General features: G+C 48.8%; 5 non-coding genes across 5 annotated transcripts; all 5 read left to right on the top strand.

Annotated features, from left to right (window-relative positions):
• Positions 1–1806: 1806 nt before the first annotated feature.
• LOC123459845 lies at positions 1807–1886 on the top strand. Its single transcript, XR_006636582.1, has one exon. It is a non-coding gene; the product is annotated as a small nucleolar RNA SNORD115 (small nucleolar RNA).
• A 1691-nt stretch (positions 1887–3577) lies between these two features.
• On the top strand, positions 3578–3657 carry LOC123459831. Its single transcript, XR_006636568.1, has one exon. It is a non-coding gene; the product is annotated as a small nucleolar RNA SNORD115 (small nucleolar RNA).
• Positions 3658–5415: 1758 nt separating this feature from the next.
• On the top strand, positions 5416–5495 carry LOC123459838. The gene has a single exon (XR_006636575.1). It is a non-coding gene; the product is annotated as a small nucleolar RNA SNORD115 (small nucleolar RNA).
• Positions 5496–7188: 1693 nt separating this feature from the next.
• Positions 7189–7268, top strand: LOC123459828. The gene has a single exon (XR_006636565.1). It is a non-coding gene; the product is annotated as a small nucleolar RNA SNORD115 (small nucleolar RNA).
• A 1741-nt stretch (positions 7269–9009) lies between these two features.
• Positions 9010–9089, top strand: LOC123459849. Its single transcript, XR_006636586.1, has one exon. It is a non-coding gene; the product is annotated as a small nucleolar RNA SNORD115 (small nucleolar RNA).
• The last annotated feature ends 986 nt before the right edge of the window (positions 9090–10075 follow it).

Here is a 10075-nt window from a genome sequence, read left to right as displayed (position 1 = left end):
CCAATGTTTGCCCTCCCAGTGAAGTACGCATGCACCAAATCGAATCTGGCTGCCAAAGATCACCTCACGCTGGGCTACTATATAGGCTGAGGCTCTTTGCGCAGCTACCTTCCTGACTTTTGTTCTCTCAGACTCAGGTACCCTTGTCCCCAGGAGGAACACACCTTTTTGTCCTGCTCAGGTGAGTAGACCACTGTGATTTTGGACCACATTAGGTACTATTGTGATTAACAAAGGGAGAACATCTGCTCTACGTTGGGAAGAAAGGATAGACCTGCAAGAGCCATTGGGTGCTTCCTGTGCCTGAGCAAAGCCCCAAATCCTCCTTACCTCAACAAAGCCATGAGGTCAGGACGAGTGGAAGTCCTGCTATGCCTTTGGCCAATGTGGAATAGACTTCTGTGTCCAAGTGGAGAACTCTGAGCATTAGAAAGGGTGCACAGGTGCAGTCGGGGAAGCCGTACAAGAGGATTCAAGGCCCTTGTGTCCACAGAGTGGCGAGCCTCTTGGCCAACTACCCATTGGTAGGTGTCTGGCTTGGATTGTCATTTGCGACCCTTGATTTGCAGGACCCAGAACACATCTGGAGTCAGCTCTTTGGATCCTGAAGGAGGCCTAGGGAAAGAGCCCGAGTCACATAGAGTAGGAAGCAGGGGACAGCCCTACTTCAGGAAATGATATTACATGGGTAATGTGCATACGACAGGTGCTGAGTTCCAGTGTGGTCTTGGCCCTCCACCGGCCTTGATGATTCTTCTCTGGCCATGGATTCCTGATGAAACAGGCTTCCAGTTGAACTAAGCCTCAGTGCCCGGGTATGCGCTCCTTAGAGAGACGTCCATACTAAGGTGCTTTCGAACCATGGTATGCCCTTGTAGACTGAGTACTAGAGAGTATGAGCCGGTCCAGGGAGATAAGGCAACAAGGAAAGTTTGGGAGAGGAACAGATCCCTTTTTAGCCCTATATTCTCTCCCAGCACGTGTCATGAGGGGCTAGTCCATTGAGGACACCCTGTGAAAAACTTCACCCATGGGTCTGACTCCACAGAGCATCCACAAATGGGACGTGATGTATCCTCCGTCTACATATTCCATTGTTCACATGTAGGGATGAGAGATATCCTGATATGTCCAGATAGACTCCCATTTGAGGAAGATCCCCTAGAACCATATCGAGGATACAGACAACACTTGTTCCCGTGGGTTGCAATTTTCTTCAGAACTAGGAAGGTGTAGGATGAAAATGGGTAGTAGTGTTCAGCAGGGCCCCTTTCAGCCAACCATCACAAGTTGATTCTCAGAAATGAAAGGTCCTGCTAAGCTCGCACATACCAAGTAGATCCTTTCTCTTGGGACTCCCAGAAAGGGTATAATTCAGAAATGATCCATGCAGTCAATAAGCAGCCATCAGAGCCCAGTGTACTTTGCAACCCTGTGATTCAGGAGGGCAGGACATCTGGCTTCTCTCTATTCAGACAGAGGTCAAAAACTGGAAACTCAAGCCGGGCGTGGTGGCGCACGCCTTTAATCCCAGCACTCAGGAGGCAGAGGTAGGAGGATCACCGTGAGTGCAAGGCCACCCTGAGACTACAGAGTTACTTCCAGGTCAGCCTGGACCAGAGTGAGACCCTACCTCAAAAAACCAAAAAAAACCTGGAAACTCTTTGTCGAAGGCCTCCAGAAACTCAAGACACCTTCTCTGAGACTACTGTAGCTCATGCCTTTGGAGCTTCTGTCTGACTTGGTAAGCAAACAGTGGATCCACAGAAAAAGCATGCTTGGTAGGGGCATGATAGGTTCTGTGCTTGGTCAATGATGATACCCTTTCTGTCATGAAGAGTGGTGATGACATAAAAATCATGCTTAATAGGATTACGATGAAGCCCAGCCAAGGATGCACTTACATGGATGTGGGGAGTCGGCAGTCTTGGCTCCCTGTACGTGCACAAATTTTCATATACCGAAATCTCCATGGTCATGCTTAAGCGTAGGATCATGGGCACTTGTCATTTCCAGCCTGTCTCTGCACAGTACAGAAGTACCACATCAGATATTACTGCTCAGGGGTGACCTCTTGCAGGGATCCAATAAGGGCTATCCCTCTTTGTTAACCTCCCTTCCTTATGTTTTGTCTTCCATTGAGACCTCTTTGCCAGGAGTACACCTGCCATTGTCCTACATGTGTGACTGGACCTCTAGGACTTTGGTCCATGAAGGACCAAGTGTGGATAGCCCGAGAAGATCCCCAGCTGTTCATTGGGAAGGTATGTTGTGATGAGAAGAGGAGTTGAGGCATTTAGCTTCTCAGAACAGCTATATCTCTTTCTTATCTACACAAACCATATCTCGGTGCGTGAGTACGGAAGGGTGGCCCCCACTAGACCCATAGGGACTTGAGTCCAGGGAGGATGTGGACATCCCTGATTATTAGAAGGTTGGACCAGTTGCCGCCAGAAAAGGCTCCTCCGAGGTTATGAGGGCCTTAGATCTGCAAACACATTGGCCACTGGGCTATGGGCACATCCTTGAGTCAAGGGGTTCTGTTGGACCTGGAGGCAAGGGACCCTCCCAAGATCTTCATTCACCACTGTGGTTTGTATTTTGAGGGCTAAGGCGGACAGCCGAGGATGGAAGACACACCGAGCCAGGGTCCGTGCATCAGGCAAGGACTTGAGCTGTAAGCAGTTAAAAGTGAATCAGAGAGGCTGCATATTTGTTGTTCTGCTGCTTCCCCTCTTTGATATATCTTCTCTGGACAGGATTGATAGGGACTTCCTTGTGAAGGAACCCCTCCAGGTGTTGGCATCCTGAACGCCTTGGTACCAAATAGATCTAAAGGGCAGTCCATGTCAAGCAGCTGTCCCATCAATGTTACGCACATGTAGATGAGACACAGAGCATGTGTGTTTCCAGGGGAGGGTTCCTCCCAACAAAAGTCTTAATGTCGAACAGAGTCCTCTGTCCATTGGGTTGTGGCACAAATTTGGCCATGAGTGTCTGGTTCACAAAGGACACAATCCCCAAAGGCCTAGGCCCAGAGCTACGGGGACTTCCAAAATATACATCTACAGATTTCATTGTTTACTGGAGAGCAAGTGATAGGCCACAGAAGTGTGTTATTCCTGCGGGTCCAAATTTGGAGCAAGCAATTATCACGATTATACAGGATGCAAAGTCCTATAGTTGTCAAGAGGGCCACATTTGCCCAAGCATAATCAGGGGAATTAAGGACACAGCAGCTGAGAATAGGATTGGAAAAGCTTTTCCCATGTCCACTGGAGTCTGTGTCTGGTGCCTCCCCAGGTAGGTCCGAACTGAGAAATAATCAGCGCAGTCCATATGTAGACATGAAGCTCCACTGTAGCATCCCACGCCATATCTTGTGTGCTTTTTTCCTTTTCATACTACAGGCCAAGGGGAGGTAGACCCTGAGTTCTCCCTTTATGATGCCTACAGGCACGCAAGACCATCCCTGAGTCCAATGGATATCTTGCCTCCTGATTCACTCTGCTCCCCCTGTAAGGCTACACAGGGCCCTGTTAACAAAGCATGCTTGGGGATGGCTTGTTCTTGTCCTGGGTCAATGATGACAATCTTCCTGTCATGAAGAGAGATGATGACATAAAAATCAAGCTCAATAGGATTACGCTGATGTCCGGGGAAAAATCCTCCTACCAGAAATGGGAGTGTGGTCTGAAGTGCTTTGGCGAGGGCCCGGAATTATGGAGCTGAAGTCCCCTACCCATCTCTCATGGTATATGAGGAGCAATTGTCGAATGTTTTCCCTCCCAGTGAGGTACGCATGCACCAAATCAGATCTAGCTGCGAAAGATGGCCTCACAGTGGGCTACTATATGGGCCGTGGCTCTTTGCACAGCTCCCTTCCTGCACTTTGCTCTCTCAGACTCCGGTATCCTTGTACCTTGGAGGAACACTCCTTTTTGTCCTGCTCAGGTGAGTAGACCACTGTGATTTTGGACCACATGAAGTACTATTGTGATTAACAAAGGGAGAACATCTGATCTACATTGGGAAGAGAGGATACACCTGCAAGAGCCATTGGGTGCTTTCTGTGTCTGAGCAAAGCCCTAACTCCTCCTTACCTCAACAACGCCATGAGGTCAGGACGAGTGGAAGTCCTGCTATGCCTTTGGCCAATGTGGAATAGACTTCTGTGTCCCAGGAGAGAATTCTGAGCATTAGAAAGGGTGCACAGGTGCAGTCGGGGAAGCCGTACAAGAGGTCTCAAGGCCCTTTTGTCCACAGAGTGGCGAGCCTCTTGGCCAACTACCCATTGGTAGTTGTCTGGCTTGGATTGTCATTTGTGACCCTTGATTCGCAGGACCCAGAACACATCTGGATTCAGTTCTGTGGATCCTGATGGAGGCCTAGTGAAAGAGCCTGAGTCACATAGATTAGGAAGCAGGGGACAGCCCTACTTCAGGAAATGATATTACATGGGTAATTTGCATACGACAGGTGCTGTGTTCCAGTGTGGTCTTGGCCCTCCACTGGCCTTGATGATTCTTCTCTGGCCATGGATTCCTGATGAAACAGGCTTCCAGTTGAACTAAGCCTCAGTGCCCGTGTATGCTCTCCTTAGAGAGACGTCCATAGTAAGGCGCTTTTCCATCATGGTATGCCCTTGTAGACTGAGTGCTAGAGAGTACGGGCCGGTCCAGGGATATCAGGCAACAAGGAACGTTTTGGAGAGGAACAGATCCCCTTTTAGCCCTAGATTCTCTCCCAGCACGTGCCATGAGGGGCTAGACCATTGAGGGCACCCTGTGCAAACCTTCACCCATAGGTCTGACTCCACAGAGGATCCACAACAGGGACGTGATGTATGCTCCCTCTACATATTCCATTTTCCACATGTAGGGACGTGAGATATCCCGATATGTCCGGATAGACTCACATTTGATGAAGATCCCCAAGAACCACATCGAGGATACAGACAACACTTGTTCCCGTGGGTTGCAATTTTCCTCATAACTAGGAATGTGTAGGATGAAAATGTGTAGTAGTGTTCAGCAGGGACCCTTTCAGCCAACCATCACAAGTTGATTCTCAGAAATGGAAGTTCCTGCTGAGCTCGCACATACCAAGTAGATCCTTTGTCTTGGTCCTCCCAGAAAGGTTATAATTCAGAAATGATCCATGCAGTCAATAAGCAGCCATTCGAGCCCAGTGTACTTTGCAACCCTGTGATTCAGGTGGGCGGGACATCTGGCTTCTCTCTATTCATACAGAGGTCAAAAACTAGAAACTCTTTGTCGGAGGCCTCCAGAAGCTCAAGACACCTTCTCTGAGACTACTGTAGCTCATTCCTTTGGAGCTGCTGTCTGACCTAGTAAGAAAGCAGTGGATCCAAAGAGGAAGCATGCTTCGTAGGGGCATGATAGGTTCTGTGCTGGGTCAATGATGATGCCCTTTCTGTCATGAAGAGTGGTGAAGACATAAAAATCATGCTCAATAGGATTACGCTGAGGTCCAGCAAAGGATGCACTTACATAGTCGTGGGGTGTCGGCACTCTTGGCTCCCCGTACGTGCACAAATTTTCATATACCGAAGTCTCCATGGTCATGCTTAAGCGTAGGATCATGGGCACTTGTCATATCCAGCCAGTCTCTGCACAGTATGGAAGTACCACATCAGATCTTGCTTCTCAGGGGTGACCTCTCAGGGATCCAATTAAGGCTATCCCTCTTTGTTAACCTCCCTTCCTTATGTTTTGTGTTCCATTGAGACCTCTTTGCCAGGAGTACCCCTGCCATTGTCCTACGTGTGTGACTGGACCTCTAGGAATTTGGGCAGTGACGGACCAAGTGTGGATAGCCCAAGAAGATGCCCAGGTTTTCATTGGGAAGGTATGTTGTGATTAGAAGTGCCAGTTGAGGCATTTTGCTGCTCAGGACAGCCATATCTCTTTCTTATCTACCCAAACCATGTCTCGATGCGTGAGTAAGGAAGGGTGGCCCCCACTAGACCCATAGGGACTTGAGTCCAGCGAAAATGTGGACATCCCTGTTTATTAGAAGGTTTTACCAGTTGCCGCCAAAAAGGCTTCTCCGAGATTATGTTGGCCTTAGATCTGCGAACACATTGGCCACCTGGCTATGGGCATGTCCTTTAGTCAAGGGGTTCTGTTGGACCTGGAGGCAAGGGACCCTCCGCAGATCTTCCTTCACCACTGTGGTTTCTATTTTGAAGGCTAAGGACTACAGCCAAGGATGGAAGGCACACAGAGCTAGGGGCCCTGCATCAGGCAAGGAATTGAGCTGTAAGCAGTTAAAACTGAATCAGACAGGCGGCATATTTGTTATTCTGCTTCTTGCCCTCTTCAATGTATCTTCTCTGGACAGGATTGGTAGGGACTTCCTTGTGAAGGACCACCTCCAGGTGTTTGCATCCTGAACGCCTTGGTACCAAATAGATAAAAAGGCTGTCCGTGTCAAGCAGCTATCCCATCAATGTTACGCACATGTAGATGGGACATGGAGCACGTGTTCGTGTCCAGGAGAGTGTTTCTCCCAACAAAATTCTTAATGTCGAACAGAGTCCTCTGTCCATTGGGTTGTGGCCCAAAGTTGGCCATGAGGGTCTGGTTCACAAGGACACAAACCCAAAGGCCTAGGCGCAGAGCTATGGGGACTTCCAAAATATATATCTACAGGTCTCATTGTTTACTGGAGAGCAAGTAATAGGCCACAGAGGTGTGTTATTCCTGCTGGGTCCAAATTAGGAGCAAGCAATTAGTACTATTATACAGGATGCAAAGTCATGTTAGTTGTCAAGAGGGCCATCTTTGCCCAAGCATAATGAGGGGAATCAGGGCCACAGTAGCTGAGAATAGGATTGGCAAAGCTTTTCCCACATCCACTGGAGTCTGTGTCTTGTGCCTCCCCATGTAGGTCCGAACGGAGAAATGATTAGCGCAGTCCGTAGGTAGACATCAAGCTCCACTGTGGCATCCCACGCCATATCTTGTGTGCTTTCTTCCATTTAATACTAAAATCCAAGGTGAGGTAGACCCTGAGTTCTCCCTTTACTGATGCCTACAGGTGCGCAAGAGACCATCTCTGAGTCCAGTGGATATCCTGCCTCCTGATTCACTCTCCTCCCCCTGTAATGGTATACAGTGACCTGTGAACAAAGCATGCTTGGGGAGGGTTTGGTCTTGTTCTGGGTCAATGATGACAATCTTCCTGTCATGAAGAGAGATGATGACATAAAAATCATAATCAATAGGATTACACTGAAGCCCGGGCAAAAATCCTCCTTCCAGAAATGGGAGTGTGGTCTGAAGTGCTTTGGCGAGGGCCAGGAATTTCGGAGCTGAAGTCTCCAAGCCATTTCTCATGGCATATGAGGAGCAATTGTCCAATGTTTGCCCTCCCAGTGAAGTACGAATGCACCAAATCAGATCTGGCTACCAAAGATCGCCTCATAACGGGCTTCTATATGGGCCGTGGCTCTTTGCGCAGATCCCTTCCTGACCTTTCCTCTTTCAGACTCAGGTACCCTTGTCCCCAGGAGGAACACACCTTTTTGTCCTGCTCAGGGGAGTAGACCACTGTGATTTTGGACCACATGTGGTACTACTGTGATTAACAAAGGGAGAACATCTGATCTACGTTGGGAAGAAAGGATACACCTGCAAGAGCCATTGGATGCTTCCTGTGCCTGAGCAAAGCCCCAACTCCTCTTCACGTCAACAAAGCCATGAGGTCAGGACGAGTGGAAGTCCTGCTATGCCTTTGGCCAAGGTGGAATACATTTCTGTGTCCCAGGAGAGAACTCTGAGCATTAGAAAGGGTGCACAGGTGCAGTCGGGAAGGCCCTACAAGAAGTTATAAGGCCATTGTGTCCACAGAATGGCGACCCTCTTGGCCAAGTACCCATTGGCATGTGTCTGGCTTGGATTGTCATTTGCGACCCTTGATTCGCAGGACCCAGACCACATCGGGAGTCAGCTCTGTGGATCCTGATGGAGGCCTAGGGAAAGAGCTCGAGTTACATAGAGCAGGAAGCAGTGGACAGCCCTACTTCAGGAAATGATATTACATGGGTAATATGCATGGGACAGGTGCTATGTTCCAGTGGGGTCTTGGCCCTCCACCGGCCTTGATGATTCTTCTCTGGCTATGGATTCCTGATGTAACAGGCTTCCAGTTGAACTAAGCCTCAGTGCCCGGGTATGCTCTCCTTAGTGAGACATCCATACTAAGGCGCTTTTCCATCGTGGTATGCTCTTGTAGACTGAGTGCTAGAGAGTATGAGCCCGTACAGGAAGATCAGGTAACTAGGAATGTTTTGGAGAGGAACAGATCTCCTTTTTGCCCTATATTCTCTCCCAGCACCTGCCATGAGGGGCTAGTCCTTTGAGGACACTCTTTGCAAACCTTCACCCATGGGTCTGACTCCACAGAGCATCCACAACAGGGACGTGATATTCCATTTTTCACATATAGCGACGTGACATGTCCCGATATGTCCAGATAGATTCCCATTTGAGGAAGATCCCCTAGAACCATATCGAGGATACAGACAACACTTGTTCTCGTTTGCTGCAATTTTCTTCAGAACTAGGAATGTGTAGGATGAACATGGGTAGTAGTGTTCAGCAGTGCCCCTTTCAGCCAACCATCACCAGTTGATTCTCAGAAATGGAAGGTCCTGCTAAGCTCGCACATACCAAGTAGATCCTTTGTCTTGGGCCTCCCAGAAAGGTTATAATTCAGAAATGATCCATGCAGTCAATAAGCAGCCATCAGAGCCCAGTGTACTTTTCAACCCTGTGATTCAGTTGGGCAGGACATCTGGCTTCTCTCTATTCAGACAGAAGTCAAAAACTGGAAACTCTTTATCGGAGGCCTCCAGAAGCTCACGACACCGTCTCTGAGACCACTGTAGTTCATGCCTTTGGAGCTGCTGTCTGACCTGGTAATCAAACCGTGGGCCCAGAGAGGAAGCATGCTTGGTAGGGGCGTGATAGGTTCTGTGCTTGGTCAATGATGATACCCTTTCTGTCATGAAGAGTGTTGATGACATGAAAATCATGCTCAATAGGATTACACTCAGGCCCAGCCAAGGATGCACTTACATGGACGTTTGGTGTCGGCAGTCTTGGCTCTTCATTCGTGCACAAATTTTCACATACGGAAGTCTCCATGGTCATGCTTGAGCGTAGGAACATGGGCACTTATCATGTCCAGCCCGTCTCTGCAGAGAAGGGAAGTACCATATCAGAACTTGCTGCTCAGGGGTGACCTCTTGCAGGGATCCAATAAGGGCTATCACTCTTTGTTAACCTCCCTTCCTTATGTTTTGTCTTCCATTGAGACCTCTTTGCCAGGAGTACACCTGCCATTGTCCTACATGTGTAACTGGACCTCTAGGACTTTGGTCCATGAAGGACCGTGTGTGGTTAGCCTGAGAAGATGCCCAGGTGTTCATTGGGAAGGTGTGTTGTGATTAGAAGAGCCAGTTGAGGCATTTTGTTGCTCAGGACAGCCATATCTCTTTCTTATCTACCCAAAACATGTCTCGGTGCATGAGTAAGGAAGGGTGGCCCCCACTAGACCCATAGGGACTTGAGTCCAGGGAGCATGTGGACATCCCTGATTATTAGAAGGTTGGACATTTGCCGCCAGAAAAGGCACCTCCGAGATTATATGGGCTTTAGATCTGTGAACACATTGGCCTCCTGGCTATGGGCATGTGCTTGAGTCAAGGGGTTCTGTTGGACCTGGAGGCAAGGGACCCTCCGCAGATCTTCCTTCACCACTGTGGTTTCTATTTTGAAGGCTAAGGGCAACAGCCAAGAATGGAAGGCAACCGACCTAAGGTCCTTGCATCAGGCAAGGACTTGAGCTGTAAGCAGATAAAAGTGAATCAGAGAGGGCGCATATTTGTTGTCCTGCTGCTTCCCCTCTTCAATATGTCTTCTCTAGACAGGATTGATAAGGACTTCCTTGTAATAACCCCCTCCGTATGTTTGCATCCTGAACACCTTGGTAACAAATAGATCTAACGGGTAGTCCATGTCAAGCAGCTATCCCTTCAATGCTA

This window comes from Jaculus jaculus, chromosome 3 (genome assembly GCF_020740685.1).
Source record: "Jaculus jaculus isolate mJacJac1 chromosome 3, mJacJac1.mat.Y.cur, whole genome shotgun sequence".
NCBI lineage: Eukaryota > Metazoa > Chordata > Mammalia > Rodentia > Dipodidae > Jaculus > Jaculus jaculus.
This window is presented reverse-complemented; position numbering and strand designations above follow the sequence as displayed.